The following is a 22467-nucleotide window of genomic DNA, read 5'->3' as shown; positions in this document are numbered from 1 at the left end:
AATTAATTTTGCATATACAGAATAATAATTTATTACTAGGGTGTTCAGCTTTCATATAGTACTTTTTATATACTATGTTATAGATAAAACTGTTGTAAGTAAATTTAAATTTTATAGAAGAATTAAAAAAGTAATGTGTAAACATAAAGGAGATAGTGTCCCTGTAACTAGAATATAAACATATCTTCTTTTATATATTCCAGATGCAGACAGTGGCTCAGTTTACCTGAGATCTATATCTGCTCCAGCCAACATTTGGGCAAACACATTGAAATTAATCTCTTCTGGTAGTTGCTGTGCAACATGGATTCTTTCCAAGAACATAGTCTAGGAGGAAAGTATAGAATGAGTTGTTAATGTGTACCACGGGCTCATGACAATGGGACTCCTCAATTGACCCTTCGCCTTCAGCCATCCCATTGAACCCCTTAGTTACACACAGTAATGAAACACAAGGAGCCAGAAATGGTGAAAATGGCCACAGCATTTATTAACATTTTATCAGATAAATAGGACCATGCCAGCCTCACCCCAAGGCAATATACAAAGTCAGAATTCCATAAGTGATCACTACTATGCTCTGCTGCTCCTCACTTGAGATCAGCACTATGTCATTATATCCACCACTGAGTATTAGGCTGCCTCTACCTACAGAGAGGATTGCCCAAAATTCTGCTACGAGCAGGAGCTGCATCTCCCACCATGTTCAGCAGCCCTGCTGTCGGTCCGGAATCTGCAGTGTGTCGATGATAGGACATCCAAGTAGGCTGTCACCTAGCACAGTAGTACGCAGTAGTAGCGTCTGTATCAATCAACCCACTGTGCAGTCACAGGAGAGAACCTCCTTTCTACATTATCATATATCCACTGTTTTGATCCAGAGGAAAGCAAAAAACCCAGCCTGAAGCCACTGCCAATTATGCCTCAAGAGGGAAAAAATTCCTTCCTGACCCCAATGGCGATCGGAAACATTCCCTGAATCAAGCATTTGACATTCATTTAACATGAATAATAACATGCAAACACTCTCATGTTTATACTGTATAAACCACAATATAACATGCAGTAATACCTCCACATTTGCTTATTAATAGACAATATGGGAACATAAAGAGAAACTCCTGACATTTCACAAAATATGCAAAAAAAAAGAGGGGAGGGTGGGTGGGATGTTTCTACCTGCTTAGAAGATAAGGAAGTGAACTGTTTTCTTCCCCTGACATCACATCCCTCTATTTCTCCACCCCCAGCCTGGCTTTCCCTGCCTTAACTCATTCCTTCTCACCCAATCACAACTACATCTGATTCTGCTAATCTTCAAATATAAACCAGTGTAATTTGGCTGCTGGTCATTCTGATCCCTTGTCATGCAGCCCCTGCGTTTATAGCTCCTGGGCTTTCCTATACATGTAATCTGTCACCATGACATTTCAATACATGGAAATGTTCTACTGCAAAACACAACTGTAATTAAAGTAAGATTCATAACTATGTCTTGGCAAAAACACATAAAGACTTTTTCCTGCCACTGAGAAAAATTTCTAAACTTGCCTCATTGCAAAAGAACCCCTAATTCATGAATCTCAAAGCTGAAGTCACAACCTTCCTGATCTGGGTTCAGAGACCTTATATTTGCTCTTCACCGATAAGATTGACACCTGTGTAGGAAAAAAATACCAGCCTTCCTATAGTTGCATCTTTTTTCCCTTTTAATAATCTTGACATCAATCATCATTCTTACTGGCTAGGTGGCAGCACCACTGCTATTACTTGAGCCACAGGAGGTTATGTGTTCAACTTTGTAATTATTGTGATTAAGCAGTTTCTCTGGCTTTGCCTTACTTGGTTCACAATTGTAACTATATTAGGTCAATCAGATCATTTTCAAGTGCCTTAAGGGCTTGTTTTACCTGCTGCTGCCTGACCTCTTGTCTGCCTTACAGACTCTGGCTATTGACCATGACCAGTTTATACTTGTCTCTCTGCCTAGCACTTTGCATTATTGCTATTAGTCTTTCTTCTGTTTATTTATTAAATACCAGCTGAGAAATCCCTGATTCAGCCTCCTAATGTCCTGATTAAATCATTTCAGGACAAACTATGCACTATGTGCATAGTGATAGGCCGATTAATTATTTATACACATAATTGGAGAGGTACAGGGCCAAATCAGCTGTTTCTCCACCAACAGAGAAATTGCTGCATGAGACATTTGCTTATGTAAAAGCAAAGATAAAGCATCGCTAATATAAGAGGTGTTTTGAGTTTTACATTTTGGATTCTGATCATTCCTGATCATTCCCATCTAGAATGAGCCATACCCCTAATGATATGCCCAGTTTAAAGACTGTTCTGTCTAAATAGGGACCATTAGGAGGTATTGCAACTCATTAAGCTGAAAGATCTCGGTAGCGTTGTGCTTTCTATAGCATAATCTTCGGGTGAAAGCAAGGATAAAACATTTAATGATATTTCTCTATTAATGTCACATTTTCTATCTTAGAAATTTAAGCATTTTTTCTATTATTTAATCCTGTGGCCCTGAATGCTGATCTTTAGTATGATTTGAGTGAAGGGATACAGTGATTGAATTAGTACCTGTAGGTGTCCTGCAGTTATACGACCAGCAGCATTAAAGTCCGGGGACATCACCATGTAGAAGCGGGTAAATTGCTGCACTCCCTCGTTGTCACGCAGCCAAAAGACTTCAGAACTGTAAACATTGCTTCAATTTTCTCCACTGGAATACACAGCAGGACATTATTTTAACTGCTGATTGGAAAAGGGAATGCATCAGAAGATACTGTGCCAGCACTAGGAAATGTTAACTAATATACTGTTTAATATATAGTGAATAAAGTACCCCCTCTTGTAAAATATAAGGATATTATAAGTTCCCGAGGAGTTTCATGACAGGATAAAAACACGAGGCCGAAGGCCGAGTGTTTTTATACAGGTCATGGAACTCCGAGGTAACATCTAATATCCTCATATTTTGCAACAGGGGTACTTTATTTATTATAATACACAAATTTCAATGAGTCATGTGACTGAAATGACATCAGAACTCACCATTTATAACTGATGACATCAGAACTCACCATTTATAATGATATAATTTACAAGATATTCATGGCTTTTGTGTATTATATAAATATATATCTAATATACATTTAATATATAAATATTTACTACTATATGTACATTGTGTTTATTTAGCACTCTCGGACATACCAGCACTCTTTCCATGCTCTTTCAAAGGTACTGTATGTAGGCTGGTATGTTGAGGATACATTTCATTGTATATTGAAGATGAATTGAGGTATCTACTTTATGTATTTGTTTACATAAACACACATAGAATTAGAATTGTAAACAGAAGAGAATGGATTTGATACACAGTAACATGCTTCTATTCCAAAGTGAAGATTTACACAGCAACCAATCAGTCTTTAAAAAACTAGTGCAGCCGGTACAATAAAATAGATATCTGGTGGTTGCTATAGGTTACAGGGCTAGGGCAAACTCTGTTGGTGTTGGAGACTAACATGTTGCTCATGTCCCAAGCCACTGGTTGGGGATCACTGAATAATAGCAACAGTAACTAGGACAAACATTTTTAATGTGTATTTGCTACATGGGTAAACAGTATGAGCTGTATCTTAAACTTACAAGTACTCAGAAACTACAAAACCATTTACCAGGAGAGCAGCAGCAAGCTATCGCTGCCAGGTATTACACTATTGTGTCGTTTATTTTGTGTAAATAGTGTTATTTTAGCTACAGTGACTAGATGGTGTTGCTAGGTACAGGGTTCCCTTGATAAACTTCTAGAGCAGGTTCTAGAGCAGGTTTGGAAGGAATTTCCCTAGAGAGGCTGTACTGAATAAGAAAAAAAGGGTAGTGTGACTATCCTCTGATGTGATGTGGCTGATATAAGAAGAAGAGTGATAAAAGCCAAGGTTTGCCACCTCAGTATGAAGGAGTCAAGGTTAGCTAGAGTAGGTTAGATTATAAAAAAAAACATATACAACTTGTATTACCATTTAAACTCAGTGCTTAGTGATGCCCCTTCTATCCCATGACTTACTGAAATTGATGCTTTATAAATACTGAAACAACTCCATGATCAGTGAGTTCCATGACCAATGGTCTTAGTCTCAAAAGTCTCTCTATATATTTTACAATAGGAACAAATGTTTCCTTTAATATTTTAGAGCTTATTGATGTGCCTTGTGTTTTTATGAATGTATTATAAGCGACCTTAGAGTTATTGACCTGTATAAAAGCTCTGGCCCTGTATTATCTGTATATTGTACAAGAAGAAGACATTATACCTGTTAATTTTATAATTTATTAAGCGTTTTGTTTTATAAGGGAATTATAAGTCCCTTTTGTTTACTGACCTATATAAAAGCACTTAAATTATTGCACAATGCCTTTATATGTTGAAGAAAATGTGAATCAGAGTAAGTCTTAAATCCAAAGCATTATTGTTTTTTAGGGTTTGCTTTTAAAAATATTTCTTTAATAACACTGGAAATGTTACCTGTGACTCTGTTGTCCACAGTCCCAGCAGCTGCTGCGAGATACTCCAGCGCACTCTCACAGCAAGCTGTTTTGCCAGATCCAATTCTCCCCAGTGGCAAAATAGTCTGGTCCTGACACTGGGTTAACATGTTCCAGTAAGCTTTCTGTGACACTGAGCATATGTGAGGAGGCATGCTGTCTTTTTTCCCTTGAAATACCTAGGGACAAGGCCACTTGGGTTAGAGAAATAATAATAAACTGTGCAGTTAGATGACAGACACATGGGGAAATGTCTTGGAATGTGACATTGACGGCTTGATGTTACTGAAAAGCTTTCTTTTAGCATTCTGGAGTAATGCTCTCAATGTTTAATATTGGGATAGAAAGGGAACACAGGAGCAGGACCTAATGCTTGGGACCTGAGGTTTTTCATATAAGGGGGTATTTCTGTAATTTAGGATCTCGATACCTTAAATCTGCTTGAACCCCAATAGAATTGTTTTCCCTCCAAGAAGAATTAAAGGAAAACTATACCCCCCAAACAATGTAGGTCTCTATTAAAAGATACTGAGTAAAACAGCTCATGTGTAAAACCCTGCTTCATGTAAATGAACTTTTATCATAATAATATACTTTTTTAGTAGTAGGTGCAATTGGGTAATCATAAATAGAAAATTGCCATTTTAAAAAATAAGGGCCGCCCCCTGAGATCGTAAGATTCACTGTGCACACATACAAACCACATGTAAGGTCACATGAGCCAATTAACAGACAGAGTTCTGCCTTTTGCTTCCTCACTTCTTCCTGTTACAGTTAGTGTTGTAGTATTTCTGGTCAGGTGATCTCTGAGGCAGCACAGATAGAGTCACGAAATGGTGGCTCAAGGCAAGAGATGTAAAAGGGCAATATTTATGTAAATATATATTCCAGTTTGGTAAGATTCTTTAATATGTCATTCAATTTGATATAAACTATCTGTTGCTTAAGTATTCATTTTGGGGGTATAGTTTTCCTTTAACTATATATAAGTTGCAAGGCACTGTCGTATTATGACAGAGAAAAACTAAATTACTTTTTAAAATTTGAATTATTTTATGAAATTAGAGAGATGGGAGACGGCCTTCTGGTAGTTTGGAACTTTCTGGATAATGTGCTTCTGGATAAGGGATCACCTTATGCCTGTACATGCAATGCACTTAATTTATATTAGCATGCGGACTATTTCTTGCAGTAGTACTATGGCCTAGCATGTATTTAAGCCAAAAGTGTAAAGCAGTGAGATACTATCCATGTCTGGCTCATAAAGGTAATGCAGATAGTAACTAATGTCTAATCTGTGTGACTTCTATTGCTGAACTCCAGTTTAAATCAAGGTTACAGATTTCTGGTTTATATAAGGGATTATTATTTACTCATCTGATTTACTATGTTGAAGGAATACTGACCCCTGCAAACACCGCTTTCAAGGAATTGGATGTGGTGCACATAGAGATCTGCCTGTGCTGGACTACAGAAGGGCTGATAAAAAAAAGACCTTACAGCCTTAGTTAAAGGGATTTTTGTTTTCATTTAGATGCATAAATGCACTGCAGAGCTCTTTCATGTAATATAACATGTATTGATGCGGTGTGGTACCTTTAATCCCTGCAGGAGATCAAGTGTAAGTTTAGTAGCACACACAGTGGGGTTGAACTGTTACAATCTGCTCTGCCCATAATGATTCATAATGCGGAAAGTAACAAGTTCTCAGTCTGAGCACTCCCCATTTCATTAGCATTACAAAGAACCGCAGCCACCCATCAGCATTGGGACTTATATTAGAGCAGCTGTGGGAGGCAACCTTTTTACATTTATTTTTATCACTGCTATGCTCTGAACAAAAGAGATTTTTTTTTGTTTCTACATTTCAAAAAAAATGAACCCTTTTTTACTGTCTAGAACAATATGTCGTCAGTTTTGCAAATTCCTTTTACCAAATGCAAAATACTAATTTGTTTTTATTAGCAAAACCAAGAGAAAATGGGCTAACATGGCAAATGAAAGCCATAAAGGAATATTGGAACTAGTCTGCCTGAGTTTTATTGTCACACACTTTTTTTGGTTGTTTGGTGCCATCTGGTGTGTGAAAGTGAAGAATGCACTTTCTGTTAGAGCTTCTCTATCAGCCTATTTGCAGTCACACACAGCAGAGCTGAAGCTGAGGTCAGTATTTGGGCTGATTTTAGCCTGTGTGTGACTGCACACAGGCTGATTGGATTCAAATCAATGGAGCAGAGGCAGTGAGCAGATCTGCTTCTCTCAGCCTGAAAAATATGCAGGCTGATAACAGCCAGAGCCAACAACCTGTGTGCCCATAGCCTAAGGTACTACTGTGATGTAAAAAGCCAACGCATCATAGGTGTTTGCCATTTCCTCACTACAAAGACCCTTGCTTTTCAAAAGTGTGGAAAGAACCAAGATGTGACAGCACATACCTTTGTAGAGAAGTTTGGTCCAGCATTGGTGTGAATAAATTGGGACTCGTAGCGATGCCGCAACGTGTTGATGATACCGGACTCATTCAAACTGATTAGAGTTGTCAAGTCTTCTGCATAATCAAACTTTGATGGGTTGGTCTGAAGGAGGAAGATACAAATAAGCATGGTTTGTTGTTAGGTCTCTCTCACTGATGTTTTTGTGGTTTTACATGCTCAGCACATTTCTTTAAAATATTAATTATTGTCTTCACTGGCTTTGTTAGAGAGGAAATCTATTGAGTTTTGCCAGTAATACATTTCTAACCATTTTAAATTATTTTCATTAATCATACTGACACTGCCTTTCCCAGCTTCACATCAAAATCTTTCTGCTGTCTTTGGGGTGCTAGGAAGACTCATAAGACAAGCATTGCCAACATACAAGCTTGCTAGTTAATCCATCGAGTGTAACCCTTCCTTCAACACACACACAACACACACACACACTTTCAGTAATGGAACAGAACATGGTCGGGAAAGGATCAAATATCACTCCTAGCGACAATGACCAGGTATATGAACTTGCATCTACTCACAGAGAGACTAACCCAAACGCAGCCTTACTGCAATTATAGAGTAGCCACAGCCCGGGAGCCAACATTATATCATATACTATATCAACTTGCTGATCAGATTTGTCGTGTCAGTCGGACAGCCTTTAGCCAGATTTCTCCTCAGTAAATGGCATATCCCATGCAATGCTAACATTTTCTCTTTCTTCTGTCAAGTAAGGGGCTTTTATTAACATGACAGAGAAATATCCCTCTTGCCATGTCATCAAAAATTCAGGAATACTCTTTACTGTTGCATTTAAATATCACATTTGATTGCCAGATGATCAGTGTTCATAGAGGAAACAGACTGCAACATGTAAATATATATTATATAAATGTATATTAGCTAAAGAACACTAAAGAAGGATGTTAAAGACTTTGTAAATTAATTTTTTTTTATATTATAATTCTATTGTGCTTTAAATTGTTTTAAATTTTCACTGCTACCTGGAAGAAGCCACAAAAGAGATCTAGGGCCAGAAAAAAGTTCAAGAAGTTAAAATTCAGATTTCTGTCCTTTTAATGTCAGAATTTTACTTTAAGGGGCCTATTAATTAAGCCTCCATTTTTTCTGGTCGAATTTTTAAGGGGAAAAACAATTTTTTTCTAGATTTATTATGCTTAACAAAATGTTATGGTTTTTGCCGTCATGAGGGTTTCAGGCTGTTTGATTGGGGGGCGATTAGAAAAAGTCATACAATTTGAATTGTTGCATGATTTTGTTCAGACTTTTCCACAGCTGCTTTTTTTTCATTCAGATTTTTAGTAAATTAATCCAAATTGTATATGGGAGTTAGGTTGAATTTAAATTTTGTAAATTGTAATGGGAAAAACTTGAGTTTTAGTAAATACTCCCTCTAAAAGTCAAAATATTGAGTTTTAAAGTCATGATTTAAATTTTTTTGCTGGCCTCAGTTCTCTTTTGTAGGAATAAGAGTGTTATCTCACAGCTAAACTGTCTTATCTATTATTAAAATAAAAGTGCAAAGATTCATGTATACAACATGATAAATAACTATCATTTGCTCAATAAGTATTTCCTGCCACTGAACGAGCTCCTGAGTTAAGAGTAAAGCTGGCCATAGACGCACAGATAATATAGTATGAAACAAATTTTCGTACGATATTCGGTGCGTGTATTGTGGAAAAAGTGGATGGAAAATTTTGATTGAGTGCCTTTGAAGACACCCAAACATCGGCCATTGTTAGAGCTGAATCGCCAGATAAAGGTAGAATTCTATTGTTCCTATCTCTATATCTGACGATTTAACTCTACACATGTGTATTGAACAAACAATCTTTCTTGGAACGATCTTTTCCAAGAAAGATCTAAATTGTTATGTCAATGGCCACCGTTAGTGAAACATGGTCTTACTACTCAGTCGCACTGTTGACTGGGGGAATAATGATTTTAAATGCACTGCAGACTTAGAATGCTAATATACAGTGTAGGAGTGTAGGGGCCTTTATATGGCATGTGAGATTATATATTAAGCCAAAACTGGTTATAACACCTAATTTTTTTAACAATTATTTTTAAAGGCAGTATCATTTCTAGCAGCTGGTCAACACCAAAATGTTGGTTAGACTAAGAGCTGGTAAAAGTATATTTCTAGCAGCTGGTCAACACTGAATGTTGATGATTCCTTTCTGTGTTTCATGAACAAGTAGGAAATGCCAGCTTGCACCAGTAATAGCGCTTTTGGGTCAAAATGTTGAGATTAAATTGTTTTTTTACTTTCAAAACACTTTTTTCAGTTCAGGTGTTTTCAGATTCTTCACCATAAACAAATACTTTTTTCAATTGATTTCCATCTTTTAATTTTTCCGGAAATCTAAGTTTAAAGTTAAATGTTCCTGCTTCTGGTGTTTCAATCTGGGAGCTCAGTGATCCAGGAGCATCTGAACTGTTACAATTTGTTACATTTAATTAATACATTTGGGGCAGATTTATCAAAAGTCGAAGTGAAAATTTGAATTAAAAATTTTTTTTGTGGAATAGTCTAAATTTGATTTGAATTTGAAAAACATTCGAAAATTTGATTTTCAAACTTTATCATATACTGTCTCTTTAAAAATTAAACTTCGACCATTCGCCTTCTAAAACCTGCCGAATTTGCCATTTTAGCCTATGGGGGACCTCCTAGAAACTATTTGGGTCAATTGGTGGACTTTGAGAAAAACTTTGATTTGTATGATTCGAATGCCGCTATTACTACGATTTGAATTAGATCGAAAATGGATATATTTGATAGAAAACGGACCTATTCGGCCAAAAAAAAAACTTTGATTCAATTTGGGTTGGTCTTTTTGAATTAGAATTTTGAAGTTTTTAAAATTCGAAAATCTATAAATCTGCCCTTTAGTTGATACATTTATCAGCAGTCTCTATGGAATATTAGCAACAATTGTATAAATCCAACAGCTGCCTTTAATCAAACTCAGGTATTCTGCTCAGCAGGGACAAAGATAACAAATGTATCAACTAAATGTATCAATTTAGAACAGTTAAAGAGTTGGTGACCCCCCCCTTGCCAAGCTGCTTTAGAAGGTGAAAAATGAAACTTTACCCTTCAATATTGAAAAACGTCACAAATAGAAAATAGAAAACAATTTGAAAAAATCTTTATTTCTGGCGAACAATCTGATACCAACTGAACTGAAAAAAGTGTTTGAAGGTGAACAACCCCTTAAAGCCAGGCCGCATGCAATATAAACTGTAGGTTTAGTAAAAGAGGATTAACAGAATGCAGGTCGAGTCCTTGGTCTTGTCATTTGATACCTCTATGCCAGCCACCCTGTTGCAATTGGAAAGAAGGCACTTTTAAAATAAGCATCTGACTAGGATACTTCGTTCCAACATTTAGAGCTTGGTTGGAGAGTCTACCCTCTTTCCCTTCCCTTCCGTGGTACATACTTGTTGGCATAATACATTAGAACATATAAACAAAGGTGTTTAAATAGAGAAGAGAGCCATGTAAAAAGAGACGGGACATTATTTGTACATCTGAACTACTCACTACAGCACTTGCCAAAATCAGCACCATAGAACATAACTCAGCAATGTTGCCCCAGCGTTGTTATCTTACATACCCAGTGTAAAGCCATCATTGTGAACAAACCAGACTTGCTCTGTTTCATACCACACATCTCCTGACACCTAGGGAGAAAAACATAATGAGATTTGCAACTAGCAGATGTTGAATCAAGAGGAATGATTGTATAATAAAGCACTGTGCTGCAATCATGTATTATTAAAATACTAGGATGGTGCATTTTATGGTTGGATTGCTGAGTGGAAATATATTTTCTCCTCATTTTTTCCTAAAGGGAACATAAGGATCAATAAGAAAATATTGAATGTAAAATGAATCAGAATTGGGAAAGAATACTAAATGAAAAGAACATCTGTTCCAGCGATTTATTTAAGCGTAAATTATTTATAGTAGTCAAGATATAAATTAATTGATTTTTGCTTAGGAGCTCTGGCACATACCTTGCAAAACAATGCCGCTTTTGGAAAATGCTCCCTTGGGATCTTACAGTAAATAAAAGCCTTCAGTGCTTATGAATGTCATTATACATTCCAAAGGATTCCAGTTGCTATAAATGCAATGTATCCATGTAGGCCAAAGTAACGTTAATGCAGCCAAACACTGAAAGATTTAAAAAATGCTTAGAATATTCTTATCCATTGTATGTACCATAACACCTAGGATCCAGCTGGAACAGCAAAGTCCAATGACCAAAATCTGTAACTGTTTTATACAGCATTGCATTTTTATACTAATCAGCTTCAATTTTTTTCAGCTTTTAAAATAGGTCTTGCAAACAAGTCCCCCATTTTATAGTCATTGTCACTAATGGGTAGATTCCTTTTTTTCTTTTTTTTTACTGACAATTTTTATTAGTTTTCAACAGTACATGGTATATAATAGTTTAAAACATTGCAGGTATAGTCATTACATTATCCAAAATAATATACACACAATTAAAAAAAAAAAAAGGGTACGGGTAGTGTAACCTGCATTATATCTGTATGACTCTCAGGGTAATTACAATTCACACAATACATATAAACTGTATATAAATTAGATATTGAACATAGACATCCAAAGTTTGTGAGCTTCCAAAAATGGGTAGATTTCTTAAAGGGCATGTAAAGTCTAAAACAGAATAAGGCTAGAAATGCTGTATTTTGTATACTAAATATAAACATGAACTTACTGCACCACAAGCCTAATCAAACAAATAATTTATGCTTTCAAATTTGGCTACAGGGGGTCACCATCTTGTAAATTTGTTAAACATCTTTGCAAGACTAAGACTGTGCACATGCTCAGTGTTGTCTGGGCTGCTTAGGGATCGTCATAATCAAAGCTGCTTGAGTTCTGAATGGCTGGGAAGTTAGGCGGAGGCTCCCCCTGCTGTTCATAAGTATGAATGTTTCCCTGCTCAGCAGTTAGGGACCGTCTGACAATTCCTATCCACAGCAGTAAATGAAGGGAGAATTTCACTGCATACAGTCAGGTTTCTTATAAAAATGGTACACTTTTTTTAATTAAAGTATATTGGAGATAGGTTTCTTTTTCATTAAAGAAAGTAAAAATGTATTTTATTTTTTTGCCTTTACATGCCCTTTAATCCTGCATCTTGGCAAAATTTTAGGAGGTAATTCTTTTTAATAAAATGTTCCAAAACTGAATCACAAAGTTAATAATTTAGCCCCTAAGTACCACTATAATATCCAGGAGAATTATTTTGGTAGGCACCCAAGAAAACTAATGTTGGCTAAGACAAGAGGTCCTTTGCACTCACCCACTATGTGTGAGAGCAGAGGACCTCTTGTCTTTGTCACAGCCCCATTGCAACCCCTCCTAATGGTTTAAAATTTAGTGATGCGAACAACCTTCCAGTTTTTACTATAAATATCATTGGTTAATTTATCCAAATTGGCCCAACATGAAGCAGACACAAGATAACTTTCTGATCAGTTTCCTAGTTACCAGCATTGACTAGATTAAATTAACAAACAAACAAAGCAGCCTAATACTGTATCTTATTTGAAGATAATTGTAACTAATATAAGAGAGGGTAGATAAAATCCCTACTTTACCTCAGCTGCTGAGTGCTGGCCCTAGCCAAAAAAACATTAATGAAGAATAGGATGAAATATAGAATGCCAGGGGTTCTTAACCATGAGCCCAGTGTTTATAAACACTAATGTGATACTTCTTTCGTAAAATAAGTTGACTAAAATTCTCACCTAAAAATTCAATAAATGTATTTGAGACGTATACAGACATACAAGAATTTATAAGAAAACTATGTCTACAGAAATTCTTCCACCATAAGGGGAAGGATATTAATGGTGATAAAGAGGTTCCAAATAGTAAGTATAGATCCTGATGTTCTGGGGGATGATGGTGTGAATGAATTTTCAGTGGAGGAAATTAAAGCAACACATAATTTATATCAATTACTGGAAGAAAATGATCTGGAAAATAAAAAACATCAAACCGACCTAAAACCACGTTCAACTTTTTATCCAACTGAATGTGGAGGCCCCTGTATTGACTTATTTAATAGATTAGTTGAGAAAGATCTCAGAAAAATAAAAAGTATAAATAACCCTTATAATGTAAATCTCACTAGAGAAGATAGAGCAGCTTTAAAAAAGCTAAGCGGAAATACAGAAATTGTTATTAGGTCATGTGATAAAGGTGGAGGCATTATGATCCAAGATTTATACCAAAGAAGCCCTAAGACTATTAGGGGACAAATCATCTTATGAGATCAGTTCAAATGATCCTACAACAGTATATCAAAAAAAAACTTATGGAACTATTAATATCCGCTAAAGATACACGCATTATCAATGAGGATGAGATTAACTTTTTGGGCACCAAGTTTCCCATCCTTCCAGTGTTCTATCACCTCCCAAAGGTCCATAAGGACCCAATAAACCCCCCGGGACTTCCCATCATACCCGGAGTGGGTTCACTTACCTCGAATCTATCTGTTTATATTGATTTATTTCTAGACCCATTAGTGGCACAATTACCGTCATATTTAAGAGACACCATGGCTATTTTATCAGCTATCTCAGAAGTTAATTGGAATTCTGAGTGTTTTTTTGTAACATTGGATGTTACAGCACTGTACACATGTATTGATCGCAATATGGGCATTGAAGCAACTAAACATTTTTTGGATACTTTTAGCACTTTATCTTGGGCACATAATTTTTTTCTACTGCAATGTATTGAGTTTATTCTTAATCACAATTTTTTCACTTTTGAGAAGGTTTTTTACAGACAGATTCGGGGTACAGCTATGGGCACAAATTTTGCCCCTAGCTAGCGGGTCTCTTTATGGGCCTTTGGGAGGAAGAGACCATATGGTCTAATTCTATGTATCGCCCCCACATAATATTCTGGAGGTGCTACATATGATGATATTATACTGGTGTGGAGGGGCCTGGAATGGTTGCTCAGGGAGTTCATCGAATCTCTAAATTGTAATGAGAAAAATACTAAATTAACCTCTACGATAAGTAAAACTGAAGTGGTTGTCTTAGATCTGGTTATGTCCAATGTTGATGGCCTTATTCAGACAAGTACCCACTTTACAAAAGTGGATGTCAATTCATACTTGCCAATGGATAGTTGTCATAAGAAAGGGTGGTTGGAAAGCATTCCTTATAGTATATTTATGAGAGTTAAACAAAACTGTAGAAAGCAGGAAGAATTTGACAAACAGGTTATTACCGTCAAAGACAGGTTTCTAGAGAAAGGGAATAAGGAAATTGTATTATTGGAGGATATAGAGAGAGTGAGATCAATAGAGAGGAAGCAATTACTTGTCCCTAAAAAGAAAAAAGATCAGGTAGTAAAGGGAAAGAAAAAAGTTCCTTGTATAGTAACGAAATATAACAATGACAGTTGGAAGATCTTTAATATTGTTCAAAAACATTGGCATGTCCTCATGGAGGACAAAGTACTAGGAAGGATCCTAGATAAAAAGCTGAATATAATCTTTAAGAGCGCTCCAAATATTAAAGATCTAATTTCCCCTAGCTGTTTAAGGAAAGAGAAAGATAATAACCCCAATGGAAATGGGAACCCACAATGTAAGCCCAATAACTTTCTCCTACATGATATAAAAGGGATGTTCGCATGTGGACAATGCTCCAAATATTCTTGGGTGAAAAATTGAGCCTCTTTTCAGTTACATTTTCTAGAAAATTTAGGATAAACACTTTCTATAACTGTCAGTCTAAATTTGTGGTCTATCTCATTGTTTGTACCTGCAAACTAGTATATAAAAGGAAAACCATTCGGCCACTAGCTAAAAGATTTGGGGACCATTGGAGTAACATTAGGAGAAAAAAGGTGGGAGAAAAAGTAGAATCTGCCTATTTTTATGAACACTGCAATTCTGTACATGGAGGGAGAGGGAGAAGTTCCTAGCGATAGATGGTGTCCCCACTCTGAAAAGAGGAGGTGACAGGGATAAGCTTTTAAAGTGTAAGGAACAAAAGTGGATATTTGATATGAACACTCTACATCCTAATGGGTTAAATAGCAGATTTGAACTGGCACCTTTTTCTGTGAGATATAGGATACATTTCAATAGATTGTAGACATAAACATTACCCTTCCTTGACCCATACAGTGGAACTAAGTTGCCATCCCCTGTTTGAGACAATTTAGTGGCTAAGGGGCCGATTCACTAAGCTCGAGTGAAGGATTCGAATGAAAAATACTTCGAATTTCGAAGTATTTTTTGGGTACTTCGACCATCGAATGGGCTACTTCGACCTTCGACTACGACCTTCGACTTCGATTCGAACGTTTCGAACGAAAAATCGTTCGACTATTCGACCATTCGATAGTCGAAGTACTTTCCCTACTTCGGCAGATAAAACCTACCGAAGTCAATGTTAGCCTATGGGGAAGGTCCCCATAGGTTTGCTAACCTTTTTTTGATCGAAGGATTTTCCTTCGATCGTTGGATTAAAATCGTTCGTTTCGAAGGATTTAATCGTTCGATCGCAGGATTAGCGCTAAATCCTTCGACTTCGATATTCGAAGTCGAAGGATTTCAATTCGAGGGTCAAATTTCGAAGTATTTTAACTTCGAAATTCGACCCTTAATGAATCTGCCCCTTAGTGTTCCTGATTTGGTGTAATATGTCTTTAATGCTGAAATTGTCTGTGTTCCCTTTAAGCCTAGGGTATTTAAAGTGAGAAATTACATCACTTCCGGTCTTTAACTGTTGAGAAAGCCTTAGTGTGGCGAAAACTCGTTGCAGGATCATTCCTTGGTGTCGATTTTTATTTTTTTATGCTTTTAATCAAAATCACGAAAAAATCGTGAAAAGTTACAAGTTGTTGGTTCTTCGAAATCGGAGGCTGCGTTCCACTGTGGAGCGCACGCACTGAAACAGATGGTGTGCCATCTTGGGTCATCGTGAATAGGACATCTGCAGAGAAATTCGTGAAACAGGCTTAAGGCTGCCGAGAGTTCCAATCCAGCTGTGCCCTTGAGAAATTCAGGAACTGTGTATCTGGTGAGATTATTCCAACTTCTTTTTGGGGAGCCTGTGCAGCTGGCAAGGAGGAGGGAGTCGGGACGGCCCAATATACCCTTTTGTATAATCTAAATTCAGCCATCTACCGGCCGGCCTGTTTGCTATATCTAATTAAATACTCTGCACACTTCACTGCTTCAAAATCCCAGCTCCAACTTCTGGGAAATAACTTTTCTGTCTTGTTGAACTACAACTCACAACCATCCTCCACTGCTTCAAAAATTCCAGCTTTAACGTTTGGGAAATAAATTTTCTATCTTGTTGAACTACAACTCATAACCATCTTGTTTTTAAATTGGAAGCATATACCAACACCAAGGAACAGTCAATTGATTTTTCTCCACAGGAAAAGTGATTGCTCACCTGGATGGTATTTATTACTGGTTTTATTTATTCGCTGTGTTTTCTGGCCGGCCATTGTTTTTGTGATTATATAATAAATTGTACTTTTAATATATTGGTTTTGCAGTCCACCTTCTATTTAATTTCATATATATATATTCAGCAAACACACCTTCATTGTAGGCAGTGGCATATCTACTGCTAAATACTTTATGTGGCACATTAGGCACTGTCTCGCTCCCTTGGTATTTGATAAATAGCTTTAATTTGATTTCAGCAACTGCCTTTATACAAGTATCTAGGCTATGAACTGATGACAAAAAAATACAGCAAAGGTATATATTAGAAGAGCTGTTACAATGCCGTTAGAAACTTTATTACAAATTGAAGGGCTTGTTTTGCTATTACAGAGCACTGGTGAATGTAACTTTCCCGTACATTTCTATGAAACAGCACCACTTTCATTTAGCTTAAGCCCCAAGCCATTTTTCACCAAATGTCAAACTCCTTGCTGTACTAATGGCATTGGTCTTTTCAGGACACTGCTCAAGTTGACAGCCACAAAGCCGTGCATGAAAAGATTCCAGATCAAAGGCGAGGCAGCATTAAAAAGCTTCTTTATCAAATATTGAATATGCTGCATCTACCTATGTGTTTGCAATGTGGAGGAAAGCTTTGACTGATTTTAGTAGCTTTTAACTCACATTCTTAAAGGAGTAGACATTGTTCCAGCATTGCATTATCATTACAATAGCAGAAAGAAATGTGTATATATATATATATATATATATATATATATATATATATATATCTATATAGCAGAATTGAAATGTATTTCTATTATATCATTTAGCACAGCATTGAGACAAGTGCAAAGTAGCTCTGCTGTTTCAGTCTTTTCTCATTTTTGTTTTTCTCATTTGTATTTTTGATGTGGTTGTCCGGGGTAGGTGCAAGAGGTCACCAAAACAAGTTGTAAAATGAATTTGGTGGATTGGTTCTATGTTCATACGAAGCACCCAAGCAGCAAACTGCTAGAAGATATCACAAAGACACCAGTATCACCCATATTACAGGAGCTAAATGATGTATTTTTGACATTTGTAGCCAAAATTAAAAAACAGAAAATATGTTTGGAAGAAGGTTTTCTTTAAAATTGTGCCTGAATCAAAATTGGGAATTAAACAACAATTAGTAAAATTACTAAACCAATATATATTGTAATGGTGAAATCATCCTGTTATTAATCTTATTATAAATTGTTTTCTGATCATTTCAATTTCAATGTGCAATTTGACATTTAAAATAAAAGCTAACTAAAAATTTACATTTACCGTTATGCTCTCTTGTCATTGCTCCAGCTTAACCTGTAGATTAAAAGACAGACAACATAATTTCATCTCATAATCAAGGCTTTGCTAACCTAATAAGTGTAGTAGTGCATATAAAGATACAGCCAGAGTGGACACAATAGATGCACTTGCCACATTAGGCCTATTCGGCCAAAAAAAAAAAATTTCGGTTGGTCTTTTTGAATTTGAATTTTAAATTTTTTTAAATTCGACCCATGACAAATATGCCTCCTAGAGTGGACACAATAGATGCACTTGCCACATAATTAACAAAGCTTTCTAAAAGGTTTTATTGGCAAACACTTGTGCAATCTGCCACTATCTAGCAGTTGCTAAATCTCAGGATACATTCTGCAAGGAGTTATTGCGATTCGACTACAAAAGGAGGTTTGTAGAATGGATTTTTCTGGAATGCACAAATATGTTTGAAAAAGATAAAAAATATATATTGTCACTAATGGAGTCAATTGGTGCTGTATTATACCAGAAAGTGTCTTTGAATGGAATTTATCAGAATTTTCTGATTCATTCTCCTTTCAGCCCCTGGGTCTACTGCAGCTCAATCCAACATTGATAACAATGTCTGTTTGTGCACAGAATGAATCATACTCACGGGAGGCTTTTCCTTCAGTTCTTTCTCTTTTTGTTTTGCTTCTTTTTCTGTTTCCCTGACCAACTGTTTGATAAAGCCACCAGGAATTACAGAGAGAGCAGGTGGAGGGGAGGAAACTTTTGGCCTATTATCTTCTTCCTTGATCTGTTTTAATTTAAAAGGAAAAGCAAAAATAGTAGAACAAAATAATAAAATCATGTTATTGGTTGTATTCAGTAGTTGTGTTCTGCTGTGTGCAATAGACAGGGAGATCTTTGTTGTCTCAAATCATTTAGCAGTCATTAGCATTATTCTTATAGTCAAGTGGCCATTGCAGTAAATCCTGATATAACTAATTTAGTATGGGTGTATAATTTAATGCGACTTTCTGTAACGCATGGAAATGCATCTTGGGAATCTCAACCAGCTGGTTATCAGAAGCAGCAAACACATGCAGTACTCTACTGGCCTTGTCTATGAATATTCTCATTTATCCAGGTCATGATATATATATAGTATCTAGTAGAATTAAGTCAAAAGCAACTGGATATTTAGAGTTTTTCTTGAAAACGTTTCACCACTCATTCAAGTGGCTTCTTCAGTTCTACTGACCTTCAATGTACAAAATAAGTAGAAATTGGCAGTTTTCATTTCCCACCAATACAGACTGTCCGTTTTGTTCCTACAATGTAGATTTGCCTACCAGAGTAATGGGTAGCTATTAAACTACAGCTTCATTCTATTAATTATGTTATAGGACCAGATAAATAAATCATTTGAGGTCTTGAAAATGACTTCCCCCTTCCCATATACTCTTCCCTGAGATTTGAAGCTAAATCCAGCAGGTGATCTCTGGGAAGAATGAGAATAAAGAAAATCTCTGCTACTGGCTCAGTGCATGTGCAGTACAGTTCTTGTAATGTTCATGCGCTGATCCAGTAGCAAAAAAATGACCGTCAGTGTGCCTAGGTCACTGGTACACTGGAATTCACCCCTGCCTGGCTATGTCTGTAAAGGAAAGCCCTGGAGCTATAAACACAGGGGTTAAATGACAAGGGATTCGAAGGACCAGCAGCCAGATTACACTAGTTTATGTTTAAAGATTGGCAGATTCAGATGTAGCTGTGATTGGATGAGAAGGAATGAGTTAGGGCAGGGGAAATCTGGGCTGGGGGTGGAGAAATAAAGGGATGTGATGTCAGGGGAAGAAGCAGTTCACTTCCTTATCTTCTGAGCAGGTAGAAACATCCCATCCACTTTCTGCCCATTTTTTTGCAGGAGTTTCTCTTCTTTATGTTCTCATATTATCTATTAATAACTGTTATATTGTGATTCGGGCACAAGTCTGCATTGTATTATTCATGTTAAATGAATGTCAAATATTTGATCCAGGCAATGTTTCCAGTCGCCATTGGGGTTGGGAAGGAATGCTTTTCCTCTTAAGGCATAATTGGCAGTGGCTTCAGGCTGGGTTTTTTTTGCCTTCCTCTGGATCAAAACAGTGGATATATGATAATGTATTTTAAGTTTGTCACATCAGCAGTAAGACCTTGCCAGAGTACTGCACAGGAAATTTTAGAAGATGGAGAAAGGAGGTTCTCTCCTGTTACTGCACAGTGGGTTGATTGATACAGACACTACTACTGCTTGTGCTAGGTGACAGCCTGCTTGAATTTCCTATCATCGACACACTGCAGATTCCGGACCGACAGCAGGGCTGCTGAACTTCTCTCATGGTGGGAGATGCAGCTCCTGCTCATAGCAGAGTTTGGGGCCATCCTCTCTGTAGGTAGCGGCAGCCTAATACTCAGTGGTGGATATGATGACATACCTGTATTATAAATCTCGAATTTGAGTTTGGATTTTTCCCAACTCGAATTTGTGAGTTTTCCCCAAAAATTCAACTCGAAAATTCGAATTAACAATTCAAACTTTAGTAAATCTGCCCCAATGCTTATATATTTACATCCAGAGTGGAATCCAGAGTCTTAAAATATAAATTGGCAGCATCATGGTACTTTATGGCACTTTCATACTTAACGGATAGGATGTAGAAACATTTTAACAGCCTTCAATCAACCATCTGAATTTATAGAATGATGTTTAGATCTTATTTTTATTGGGTTTGGGTTTTAAATTAAATCCTAAAATGCAAAGGAAGTAATGCCCAGATTAAAACACCTGGCTTGTCTCAGATGTTTCCCTTTTACTATATCTGCTCTAAAGAACCGTTCATCCATGGAAGTGGTGAGTCTGGTGGGTCAGGGTGCTGTATGCCACAGTGGGTGCTATTCCACCTGTTCAGATTATTTTCAGGCAATATGAAGTAGCAGTGAAACTCCATCAAGAATAAGTGTCCTAGTGTTGTCTGAGTATTTTCTACATCATTAAAGGGTTAGTTCACCTTCAGGTTAACATTTGTTACATTATAGAATTGCCTATTCTTATCAACTTCTCAACTGTTAGTACAAGTACCGGATCCATTATCTGGAAACCCTCTATCCAGAAAGTGCCAAATTATCTACCATAGACTCCATTTTAATCAAATTCAAACTATGAAATGAATTTGTCTGTAATAATAAAACTGTATCTAGTACGTAAGATAAAGTTGATCTTTATTTGTGACAAAATAATCCTCTTGGGTTTATTTAATATTAAATTTTTTTAGTAGATTATAATTAAAGACTTTTTATCCAGAAAACTCCAGGTCCCTAGCATTCTGGATAACTGGTCACAATATATTATTTACCTTTCTATCCATATCCCACGCTCTGATTCAGTTCATGGTTTGGATGTTTAGAGTGGGGTTTAGAACAATGTAGAAAGTGGTATTCTGATGTATGACTTATGCCTAGGTACATTTGTATTATTTTTCTTTGTGGATTTTGAAATATTTAGCTTTTAGTCCTATCCTTCTTTAGTTTGGAATTTGAACTGGTTCGAATTATCCCAGAAAACACGTGATGGTTTGAACTGCAGATTGAAAAATGGATAGGAGCGGGCCGGCATAGAAAGCAATTAAAAATGTAGCCTCAGGATTAATCTGAATTTCAATGAACCTGGAAACCATTTAGAGATTTTAAAATTTTAGGCCAGAGAGTGGAGTGAATAGGAAGTCCAAATAGTTAAAAAATAAATACAAAAGGTTTCAACTTTGCTGTCTACAACTCAGATTTCATTTTAACACAAAGTGCATTTCATGCCAGAAGTCACAAAACCATTTAACCTACCAAAGGCAGATATACTGTACATTATCTGAATCCCTTTACGTGTGCATTAAATCAGTATTCACTATGCCCTCTAATGTTCAATTCACAGTGTTACATCCCTGTTTTCATTTAACAGAAATATGTATCAGACAGTAAATAAATATGTAAGTACAGTATAAATAAATGCTTAAGGACTGATAAGTAACAGAGACTGGGCTAATTACAGAGTCATATAGAAAATATGTATAATTGCCTTTCAGCTTAGACAATTGATATAAATAGTTCTGTTATCATGTAAAGATTATATGAAGATGGTAAAATGTGAGTTGATTGTATACGCAACTCTCTTGCCATTGTTCATTACCATCCATAAATGTGTTTTTCCTTATTATTGTAAATATGACAGTGGATGCTGGGAATAGCAGTTTAATCATTAGAAGCGTTCAGTCTTGAAATCCAAAGTCTATGATAGTCACATAACAAAAATAGTGCCCAGCAATATCAGGAAGGAAGGGGGGGACAAGGAATCTTGGTTAGATCATATTTCAAATGCAAAAAAACTCTTAGAAAAGTAATCTTGAGCAATTAAGCATTTGCCTAAAAGCTTTTGACAATGTAAAATGTAAAAACACACTGCTATTTACTGACTCAGACATTATTACTTGCTTTACTGGATGACAGCACCTGCATTTATTCCCAGGAACACAATACCTGATTTCACAGTTAGAAAAAGATTCACTTAAAAAGAAAAAAAACAAACTAAATTTAAGTTACTT

At 36.4% G+C, this 22467-nt stretch overlaps 1 pseudogene; it reads right to left on the bottom strand.

The window, feature by feature from the left end:
* LOC108705073 overlaps positions 1 to 13670 on the bottom strand; it is a 260667-nt pseudogene extending 246997 nt beyond the window's left edge.
* Positions 13671 to 22467: the final 8797 nt, after the last annotated feature.

The sequence above is a fragment of the Xenopus laevis genome, chromosome 1S (genome assembly GCF_017654675.1).
Source record: "Xenopus laevis strain J_2021 chromosome 1S, Xenopus_laevis_v10.1, whole genome shotgun sequence".
Taxonomy (NCBI): Eukaryota; Metazoa; Chordata; class Amphibia; order Anura; family Pipidae; genus Xenopus; species Xenopus laevis.
The sequence above is the reverse complement of the archived record's forward strand: the minus strand, read 5'-3'. Positions and strand labels throughout refer to the sequence as shown.